Consider the following 10923-nt stretch of genomic DNA (forward strand, 5'->3'; position numbering starts at 1 on the left):
CAGGCCATGGGTGCTGTCAAAAAGTCCCTCCCTATTGTAAACTAGAAGAGTAAAGATTTTAAATAAAATGAGTAAGGGCGCAGTCCTATTGGAATAGGCGGCCAGCGGCCGCGACCACCTTTCCAATGCAGAACAGGAGAAGCGCAGAGGGGATTGTTCCCTCCGCACTTCTCCTGCCCTGCATTTGTGGCTAGACAGCTGATTTCGGCTGTCTGGGAAGGTGGAGCGGAGAAAGCGGCTGCCAGAAGACACATAGGATGTGTCGTATCGGCATTTCCACCTTCCCCGCCCCGGAATGCCCGCCGGAACTCCCCGTTTTCTCTGCTTCACGCTCCTCTTCTGAGCACAGAGTGTGGGGCCGTTCAAAGCTGCCTGCAAGGCAATGCGGGGCGGTGGGGGAAGGTCAGTTCTCAGGGAACCGACGTATCCTATGGCCGTCTAGCCGCTGACTAGCAACCATAGGATTGCTTCCTAAATAATATTAACTTTTAAGTTTTAATTTTTGTGAACCGCCCAGACAGCTTTGGCTATTGGGCTGTATAGAAATGAAATAAACAAACAAAGAAAATATTAACTAGGGACTGCCAGGCTAATCCCCCCTCCCCCGCTGCCTAGTCATGTCAGAGGAATAATACATATTGTGTAAAACAAACTTATCAAGATTATTCTATATATTCTAATTTTATTTCTGTTTAGTTTTTCCCCACCTTGCAGTTGGAAGCTAACTCTTATCTGGCTGGCTGGGAAAGGAAAAAAAAGTGAACAGCCCTTCGGTTAGGCCTCAGCTAATTGGAGCTCTATAGATCAGCCAGCAGGGGTTGACATGATAGCAGTACCACTATTATCCTCCTCCTCACTTCTCAGTGATTTGTTTTCCTGAAGTAACTTGAAGCCTCCTAGGCAGTCTCTATCAGCACAGTAACAGCTTTTATTTTATAAATACTGAAGGAAATGTCCTTCGCAGTTGTTTGCTTGTTGTTTTATTTCGCCTCATTCATCTAGGCTAATATATTCATCTAGGCTAACATGACACGAGAGAATAAAAATATATTCAAGACAGGATTCCATGAATTTTACTTGATGCTTTCTTAATTTGGTTTATAAAAATATAAACAACATTCAGAATGGTTATAAGAAAAGACCTGTCATTTAAAATTCCCATTTACAAGACATTTATATTTCCCTACGTTTCCATTTCCATGTAATTTTTTCCTTATTCTTTCATCTAAAATTATGGTGACAGCAAAATGTTCGGTGTGACGTTTCTGAGGTTTAAACTGTATCTTTACACCGTAAGGTCCTAGGCATCCCCCCAATGCAGTTTCTCAAAAAAAGGGTTGAAGCTTTATTTCATTCTATATAAATCTGAACTGTCTGGAACTAACAGAGTAAGCAGGTAAGAAGGCAGCAGATTATGTGCTTAATTGTTATTTTATTTAATTATAGGCACCATGAAAGTGTCCAAGGACCAATAAGACATTCACCTTTATTTACATCTTGGCTGGAAGAGGTGCCTCTTTTAAGTATTAGATAAACAAACCAAAGCTGTTGTTTTCATTAGCATGTAACAGAGTTTAGTTTCCTTACCTCACAGAATACGAAAGTAAAATTCAGTGGCATAAGGCAACTTGATCTCCTGTAACCATGAGTCTAGGTAAACTTTACAGTACAGAAAAAAAACCCCTCCAAATTGTATACTTATTGACATTAGTTAATAAAAACATCTAGAATGGTGGTGCTTCTCGGTGTGTTTCCAATAGCAATGTGATTGCGGTGTTCTGTGGATTAAGTTACCAGTCCTTTGAATTCTGACCTTCAGTCTAAAACAGCTTTAGAGGTTACTCTTTTTCCGATTTGTGAGGCTGCAGAAAAAGAGCTAATGCTGCTGGAAGGAAGGGGGGAGGGGGAAACTTTGAAGCTGCTAGATCCCCCCCCCCACACACACACACACTACTGCATTGCTATTATAACTGCTTGGAATTCATGCACTTTTTAAAAGGAGAAATTGTAAGTGCTGTGTATATCATTACTACTTTGACTCTGAGGTCTAATTCTGCCTGCACTGAAGTCGATTGGACTTTTGCCATTGCATTCAGTGGCAGACTAATATATCTCTGGTAAATAAACATAAAATAAAATTATGTGTATGCTATGAAGGATCAAAGCAAGTCACTATGGTTAATTGAAGTTAACCAATTAATAGGTTGATGGAAATGTGAAGCAAGTGGTCCATCTAATGATAATTTTAACTCAGGCTTCCTTCTCTGTGATTTACAGTTGAAAATCTGGTTATTTTGATACACAAGATTATCTTCCCCATCCACCTCAACCCAAACACTCACAAGGCATGATTAGTTACAATGGGAGCAAATTAAGCACGTGCTTAACTCTGCCATTGAAATTAATAGGGAGTAGGTGTTATCCACACTACACTGAAGAATCAATGGCAACGTTCCCAATAGCTGCGATCCTGCGCAGAATTAACTGTGCATAAATCCCACAGATATCAATGTGAGAAATGGTGCTCAGGACTGGATTAATGGACCTGGATTAGCACACTTAGGAAATAATAATAATAATAATAAAATGAAACTTGCAACAGGTAAAGAGAACTGTTGATGGATTTATGTGAATGAAATACATCCAGAAAATGAAAAATAGGGGATTGCCTTAATGTATTAATGAAAAACAAAGAATTTCTAGGCCTTATTTCATTTTAAGACAAATTACAGAAATACTGATGGAGAAAAGAGAATCCATAACTTCTGGTCTGGTTTATGGGAGACAACGTACATGGGAGACAACGTAAATAGATGTCTATGCCTTTTCTTTGTGAGAAAATATATTAGGATACTAAGTGCAATCCAGCCAAAAGTAAGCACTTTCCATTGGGTTCAGTGATAGTTAAGCATGGCTTATCTCTTTCCCACTGAAATCAATGGCTGAGATCCATCTGTCTTAAGAGTACTTAGCTTTGTACCACACCCACTGCTAGTTCTATCCTACTCTATTTAACAAATAAGAATGAAATCTGTTTTTATTTTTCATTTCAGCATATTTTAAAAGTCTAGCTAACAATTCATAATCACATGCATGCAAATCCCTGTTTTATAGTTCTTGTGGAGGCCAATGAACCAATAAAGTATAAGAAAAGATCTGATTATTCTAGTAATTATAATTCAATCTGTTGTTTTTGCACAATTAAATGTATTTGGAAAAGTACACCCATAATAATTACAATCTAGTCACAAAGCACAGTTATTGTTCTGTGTGGAGTGCTCTATTAAAATGAATAACCAAATTACTGTCAACTCAAGTGGCAAATGATTATTATATTAAGTTTCCCCTCCTCTTCATATTGAGAATACATGGGTAAAATGTTAATATAAATCATTATAAAAATGTTTTTAGGAAGCCTATAATGTTTCTGGATGTTTTCATCTTGGTCTTATGGACAGTTAAATAGCATATACAGCTTGGTTCATGAGTTTTAAACCTCAGTGGAACTATGCAAAGAGTAAAGTTACTTACATGAATCTGTGTGTTCTGAACTGAATTTTATTGTGCAATATTAAGTGACTTGTAATATAACTCAAACATTGTGTTTGAGAGAACTTGTACTTTTAAGGCCAATAAAACTTGTTTTACTTGATGGAAATACAGTGGTATGACACTGACAATGCCTACAGGCTCAAAGGGTATGGCTTTAATATCAGGTCATGTGACAGTGGATATGTAATGATATCACAGTGGCCTTCTCAACCTCAAAGGCTAGTGCAGGTAATGTACAAGATAGAAACTTGTACATTTTGTCCCAGGGAGTCTTCCTAAATACCTTGAGCTTGCTCCAATCGCTTCCTAATGTGTAACCAAAGAGGTGCCAGCTGTCAGAACTTACTCTTATTGAAACTATTAGAGCCAGGTAGAAAGATGTAAAAGAGAGAGACAGAGACACAGAGAGAGACATAAAGAGGAAACAATATAAACACTAGAGCTCTGATGGTTTTAAGATTCCCAGGGGAAAGACCCAAGGGAAGTCACAAATGGTTCCCAAAAAGATCCAAGGAGCCACATTTATTTATTTATTTATTTATTTATTTCTATACCACCCAATAGCTGAAGCTCTCTGGGCGGTTCACAAAAATTAAAACCAAACAGCACAAAATAAAAAATTTAAAATATATAGAACATTAAAACCACAATATAACAATACAACCACAATAAACCCTAGCAGCAGTGCAGGAATTTAAAATACAGATTTAAAACAGCAAAGCTAAAAGTCTAGAAAGCTACAATGCTAAAATGCCTGGGAAAATAAAAAGGTCTTCACTTGGCGCTGAGAGGAATGCAGTGTAGGTGCCAGGCGAACCTCACTAGGGAGCTCGTTTCAGAGCCAGGGTGCCACAGCAGAAAAAGCCCTCCTCCTAGTAGCCACCCGCCTCACTTCCTTTGGCAGGGGCTCACGGAGAAGGGCCGCTGACGATGATCTTAAGGTCCAGGCAGCCACATATGGTAGGAGGCGATCCTTCAGGTAACCTGGCCCCAAGCCATTAAGGGCTTTAAATGTTAATACCAGCACTTTGAAACGGGCCCAGAAATGGACTGGCAGCCAGTGCAGTTGAAAAAGTACTGGCTTAATATGAGCTCGCTGGCCAGTCCCTGTTAACAATCTTGCTGCCCTATTTTGGACCAGCTGAAGTTTCCGGACCGTTTTCAAAGGCGGCCCCTCGTATAACGCATTGCAGTAATCCAGACGAGAAGTTATCAGAGCATGGATAACTGTAGCAAGGCTATCTCTGTCCAGATAAGGGCGTAATTGGTATACCAGCCTAAGCTGATCAAAAGTGCTCCGTGCCACTGAGTTCACCCGTGCCTCAAGTGACAGTTCTGGATCCAAGAGCACCCCCAAACTACGAACCTGATCCTTTAGGGGGAGTGCAACCCCCTCCAGAACAGTTGAATATCACCTAGCCGGGCAGACGAACCACCCACTAACAGTACCTCCGTCTTGTCTGGATTGAGTTTCAGTTTATTGGCCCTCATCCAGTTCATTACCGTGCCCAGGCACTGATTCAGAACAGCCACTGCCTCACCTACGTTTGATGAGAAAGAGAGGTAGAGCTGGGTGTCATCCGCATATTGATGGCACCTCATCCCACACCTCCGGATAACCTCCCCTAGCGGTTTCATGTAGATGTTAAACAGCATGGGGGATAAAATAGACCCCAGTAGAACCCCATGGCACAATTTCCATGGCACAGAGCAATAATCCCCCAGCACCACCTTCTGGAGTCGGCCATCCAAGTAGGCACGGAACCACTGCAGTGTGGTGCCTCCAACCCCCAACCCAGACAACCTATCCAGAAGGATACCATGGCTGATGGTATCAAAAGCTGCTGAAAGGTCCAGGAGAATCAACGGGGTCACACTCCCCCATCCCTCTCCTGGCAGAGGTCATCCCACAGGGCGACCAAGGCAGTTTCCTTTCCAAAACCAGGCCTGAAGCCCGTTTGAAATGGATCTAGATAATCCATTTCATTCAACAGTGCCTGGAGCTGTCCTATAACCACCTGCTCAAGCACCTTGCCCAGGAAGGGGATGTTGGCACTGGCCTATAATGGTTAACATCCTCTGGGTCCAGGTTAGGCTTTTTCAGGAGTGGTCTAATTACCACCTCTTTTAAAGCAGGAGGCATCACTCTCTCTCTCAAGGAGGAATTTAAAACTTCCTGGACCCAGCTGGACATCCCCTCCTTGTTTGATTAATAAGCCATGAAGGGCAAGGGTCAAGCACACAAGTGGTCGGTCGGACTTGGCCAAGCACCCTGTCCACATCCTCAGGCCTCAGTAACTGAAACTCATCCAATAAAACTGGACCAGACGGTGCTCTGAACGCCTCTACCAAGTCCCCTGGACCGCAAGGAGGTCAAATCAGTTCATCCTAAAGGAAATCAACCCTGAGTGGTCATTGGAAGGACAGATAATGAAGCTGAAGCTCCAATATTTTGGCCACCTAATGCGAAGAGAAAACGTGCTGGAAAAGACCCTGATGCTGGGAAAGACTGAAGGCAAAAGGAGAAGGGGACGGCAGAGGATGAGATGGCTAGATAGCATCACGGATGCAATGAATATGAACTTGAGCACGCTCCGGGAGAGAGCGCAGGACAGGAAGGCCTGGCGTGCTATGGTCCATGGGGTCACGAAGAGTCGGACACGACTGAACGACTGAACAACAACAACCAATTCATGACGAATCTGAGCAACTTTATCTTTGAAGTGCCTTGCAAACTTATCACAGCATGCCACCGAGGGTTCCACTGTGTCTCTCCCTGGCCCAGAATGTAACAGGCCACAAACCACTTGGAAAATCTCCGCTGGATGACACTGAGAAGATGCAATGCTGGTGGGAAAGAACTGTCTCTTTGCCACCCTCACGGCCACAGGGTAGGCTTGATAGTGGGCTCTTACCTGTGTTAGGTCAGACTCTCAGCACAAGTGTTCCTCCACCTGCATTCTAGCCATCTCCCCTCTTGCTTCATTGCCCTCTGCTCAGGTGGATACCAAGGAGCTGGCCAGGCTCTGCTCAGAGGGAAAGGGCGCTTGGGCGTGATCGTGTCAACCGCCCGAGTCATCTCTGCATTGCACAGAGCGACCTGGGCTTTGACAGGAGCACCAGCCATACCAGCAGGAAAATCCCCCAGAGCCCTCTGGAATCCATCAGAATCCATTAGCCTCTGGGGGCGGACCATTTTAATAGGTCCCCCACCCTTGCAGAGGGGGAAGGCTGCCAAGAGTCTAAACCTCAGCAGGAAGTGATCTGAACATGACAAGGGGACAGATGTTAATTCCCCCACTTTCAGATCACCATCCTCCTGCCCAGTCGAGAAAACCAGATCAAGCATGTGTCCTTTTATATGCGTTTGTCATGGCGGCCATGCCGCCCCGGATACAGCAGCCTTGGCATGGAAGTTGAGATCCCCCAGGACCATCATCCTAGGGATCCTCAACACCAAGTCTGAGACCACCTCCGTCAGCTCAGGCAGGGAGTCTGATGGGCAGCAGAGTTGGCGGTACACCAACAGAATCCCTAATCTGTCCCGCGTACCCAACACAAACACACATTTTCCCATATGAACCTGCCTTCTCCAGGTCCTGCAACCACTGGTAGGCAAATTTGTCTATTATGAATGCCTCAGTTATAGAATGGTTTCCCCAGGAACGATCACCTGGCACCAACCATGACTTCTTTCTGGAGCAACGAAGATCTGTTTATTTTTCCAGACCTAGTCATGCTTAGAGTAGACCAGGGGTAGTGAATGTGGTGCCCATGGGCACCAATACGTCCCAAGCTTCTTTCTTGGTGCTGACTAAGATGCCCCAAGCCTCCCACTTTAAAAACAACAACAACAACAACAACACATTTTCACGGGCAGCTGGGATTGCTGTAACATAGGTTTATGTTGGTGAGGAAAACTGTGGGTTCTAATGAGCTTGTTGGTGTGTTGGGACTCTGACCCCACCTCTGCCTTGTATTCAGTCTTTTGACAGTTTACTTGTCCTTTGCCATGACCCCATGGCAGCCATTTGTGGTGGTGCCCAGGACAGTTTCTCAACTTGCCAAAAGTGCCCATGGACCAAAAAGGTTGTCTGCCTCTGGAATAGACCCATTGAATTCGATGAATCTACTCTAAGCATGACTGAGTCTGGATCCAAGCCATGAATTATACACTAAGACTGTTTGTTGTTTTGTTGATCTTTAACCAGCAGTTTGACTGATTTTATTGTTTTTGAAAGTATTTTGACTGAAGAGCAGGGTAACAAGAAATTGCAATCAATCAATTAACTAATTAATGTAAAGAATTTCTTCCTTGACCCTTGGTACTAGAAACAATTGTGGTAAGGCACAGTCTCCTGTATTACATTGGTTGGGATAGGAGGAGGGAGAGCTGGCAAGGAAGGCGGGAACTTCTTCCTCACTGAACAGGGAAGGCACATACAAAATCTGCCCTTCTGTTACCTAAAGCAATTACTTGCATTGGCTTATGCACAATTCTGCTCCCATATATGGCTCTTCTTTTCTAGATCAAGGTAAGGATCTTTAGTGTTAGAGAGGTAAGGATTCAAACAACACAGGAAATACATTGTTAGCTGAGCACTGTGTTGTGGATAATTCTGACCTGAGATTCTAACTAGTAGAGTATATTATTGTCAGGACACTGCAACTAGTTCTATTATATGTCCTGCGGGGATTCCTAAACACAGCATCTCCATTTGAAACTCCACTGAGTTTCAAAAGTGATTTTGTGATACAGTATTGGGGGCTGCTCTTCAAAACTGTTTTACCAGGCATATGCTGTCCTTTGGGTTTATCTAACATAGCTTTTTTGATCCCAGCCTACATTTTTATGAAGAGAAAAATAGTATTTTGTGACTCTTTTAAATAATAGGTAATTTCCTGTGTGTGCAAATATTTACATAGTAGGATATACTATTGTATTTTATCTAATCTTATTTATGCTTCCATGTAGGTGTTCATATTTCAATATCTGCATCCCAGCACATTGTTACCAGGTTGTGTTAAACAAAGCCATCTCTGAAACCTTTTAAGTAGAAACCTACTCCATATGGCAGGATATCATTTGAGGTCATTGTACGCCTTATGTAACTCAGCATGCCTTTTGTTTCAACTTTTGCAGATGATACAAAATGCTTTCAAATACTTGAGTCTAGCTTTTGACACACATTTGCTGAGAGCTGCTGAAGAGGCCCAATTTGTGTCCCAACTATCTGTGTATAGATTGTCAAGGACATAACACAGAGCCTTCTCTGTGGTGGTGCCTGTTTTCTGGAAGTCCCTTCCTATAGGGGCCTGCTTGAGTTCTTCCTTGCAGATTTTTAGGAGGTGTGTACACTTTTCAGTTTAGTTCAGCATTTGATGAGTTGGTTTTTATATATTTCCCTCTATTATATTTATATATAACAGCTATATACTGTTGCTTTATTATGTTGGATGAGTTATTGTAAACCACCCAGGAAATGTTTGAATTGAAGGGTAGTATAGAAATATATTAAATATATACATATATTAGCTCTGTTTGCCTTTTATTATTGTTGTATTGTATTTTGCATTTTAAATAAAAAACATATGTCACCTTGGGAGTAGTTTTCTCTGGAAAGTTGGCTTATATATTCTTAAACAAATAAAGAGGAATATATCAGTGGGATTTTAGTAGGCATTTTGCAAACTTACTTTCCAAGCCTAAATATGCGTGCATGAAAGTAAGTTCCATTGATTTCCATGGAAGAGGAATTTTTCTTTGAACAAGATGTGCTTAGGATCACTGACTTGAGAATCATTGTCTGACACCATGTATTTGGACTAAGTATCACTGATTTCAATAGAATTTATTGCCAAATAAGCCAGGACTTGTGTGTGTGAGTACTGTGAATTGGAGAGTGTTGACTGGACATTCAGTGACAATAAAAACGGGGGAAATGCATGAGAAAGTGTTAGTTAAGACCCCTCCCTCTGAAGAATACAGGATCATCTCAACTCATATAAAATCATGAAAAGGGGAGCCTCAGCTGGTGTAAACAGGACTCATAATGAAATAAAATAGCTGAAAATCTGCCCCCCACTAGCAGTAGTATAGCTGGTGTATTAATTGGAAGGCAACACATTAAAACAGTAAGATTTATGCTGAATGTCATTTTTCAGATGCTACTGAAATTTTGTCAAATAATTAAACACACTGTTAACTAGTTGTCAGTTTTACATCATACAGTACTGTGTTACCTATAAAGCTATTATCCTTACATCTCCTGTAGTGTATTAAGTATGCATCACTGCTTTACTAAAGGATTATTAAAATATTCAGAGGCATCTCTTGCAAATCCAAAGCAGATCAACCTTTTCTGACCTGTATACACCTGTCTTCTACACAAAATTAGCTACTGTCTGTTAACCACCAAAAATATATATATTTGTGTATACTTGATTTTAATGTAGATAAATTCAGATTGAACTTATCAAGTAAATTTCAAGTGAATTGGACAGAAGATTGGAGGATGGAAAACAGTTACTTTAGTATCCATGGCGAAACTTCTAAATATAATGAATGAAACTATATGTCCATTGGCAAAATTTATTTTCATTCTAGAAATCTGTACTGCCTCACTTTTTCTTCTTGCCTATTTGCAAACTTATTTTCACCACACGTGTTTCAGGGAAAGACAACAAAGCTGTAGTAGGTATTTACATATGTATGTAGCCATTCTGTCTCATAAATGTTTCGATTTTAACCATGTGCTGAAGAAACAAGTGTGCGTGTGTGTACATACACACACACACACGCATAATGCAGATTGATAGATATCAATAATGGATTCATTTAACAGATTGCTTATAATGAAAAGAAACTCCCAGAGTAATGGCTATTTTAGATAAAATTATTCTATGTTAGTAAAATCTTGCCTAATAAAATTAAGATATTGCAAATAATTTTATTTCTAGTGCAATTTTAATCAAGCATTATAAATACTTCTTTGAGCATGATGTAAAGCATATAAAGAAGGCAAGTATCTCTGTTTATACTGGCTACATAGGCAGATCCAATAGAAAAATGTGGATTTTGACCTTAACATTCCATATATGGTAGGTGTCTATCCCATGACTAGGCCTGCACAAAGGAAAGCGAGATCCTAGGTGTATCACCTCAAAGCTGTCACGGAACAACTTTTTTGCTTGGTGGGAAGTTTTATCAATATATTTTCTTCAGAAAATGTGTCAGTTGGACATTGGAGCCAGAAGATATTGTGCATTTATAAGAATGGCTTCTATTCACTAAATGTACTAACTGAAGGTAAGATTATACTCTCTATATGGTAAGATTGAGACAAAACGAGTTCAAAATTAGTTTTATTT

Source organism: Heloderma suspectum, chromosome 4 (genome assembly GCF_057233095.1).
Source record: "Heloderma suspectum isolate Gila_16-S chromosome 4, 16-S_ref, whole genome shotgun sequence".
NCBI classification, from domain to species: Eukaryota; Metazoa; Chordata; class Lepidosauria; order Squamata; family Helodermatidae; genus Heloderma; species Heloderma suspectum.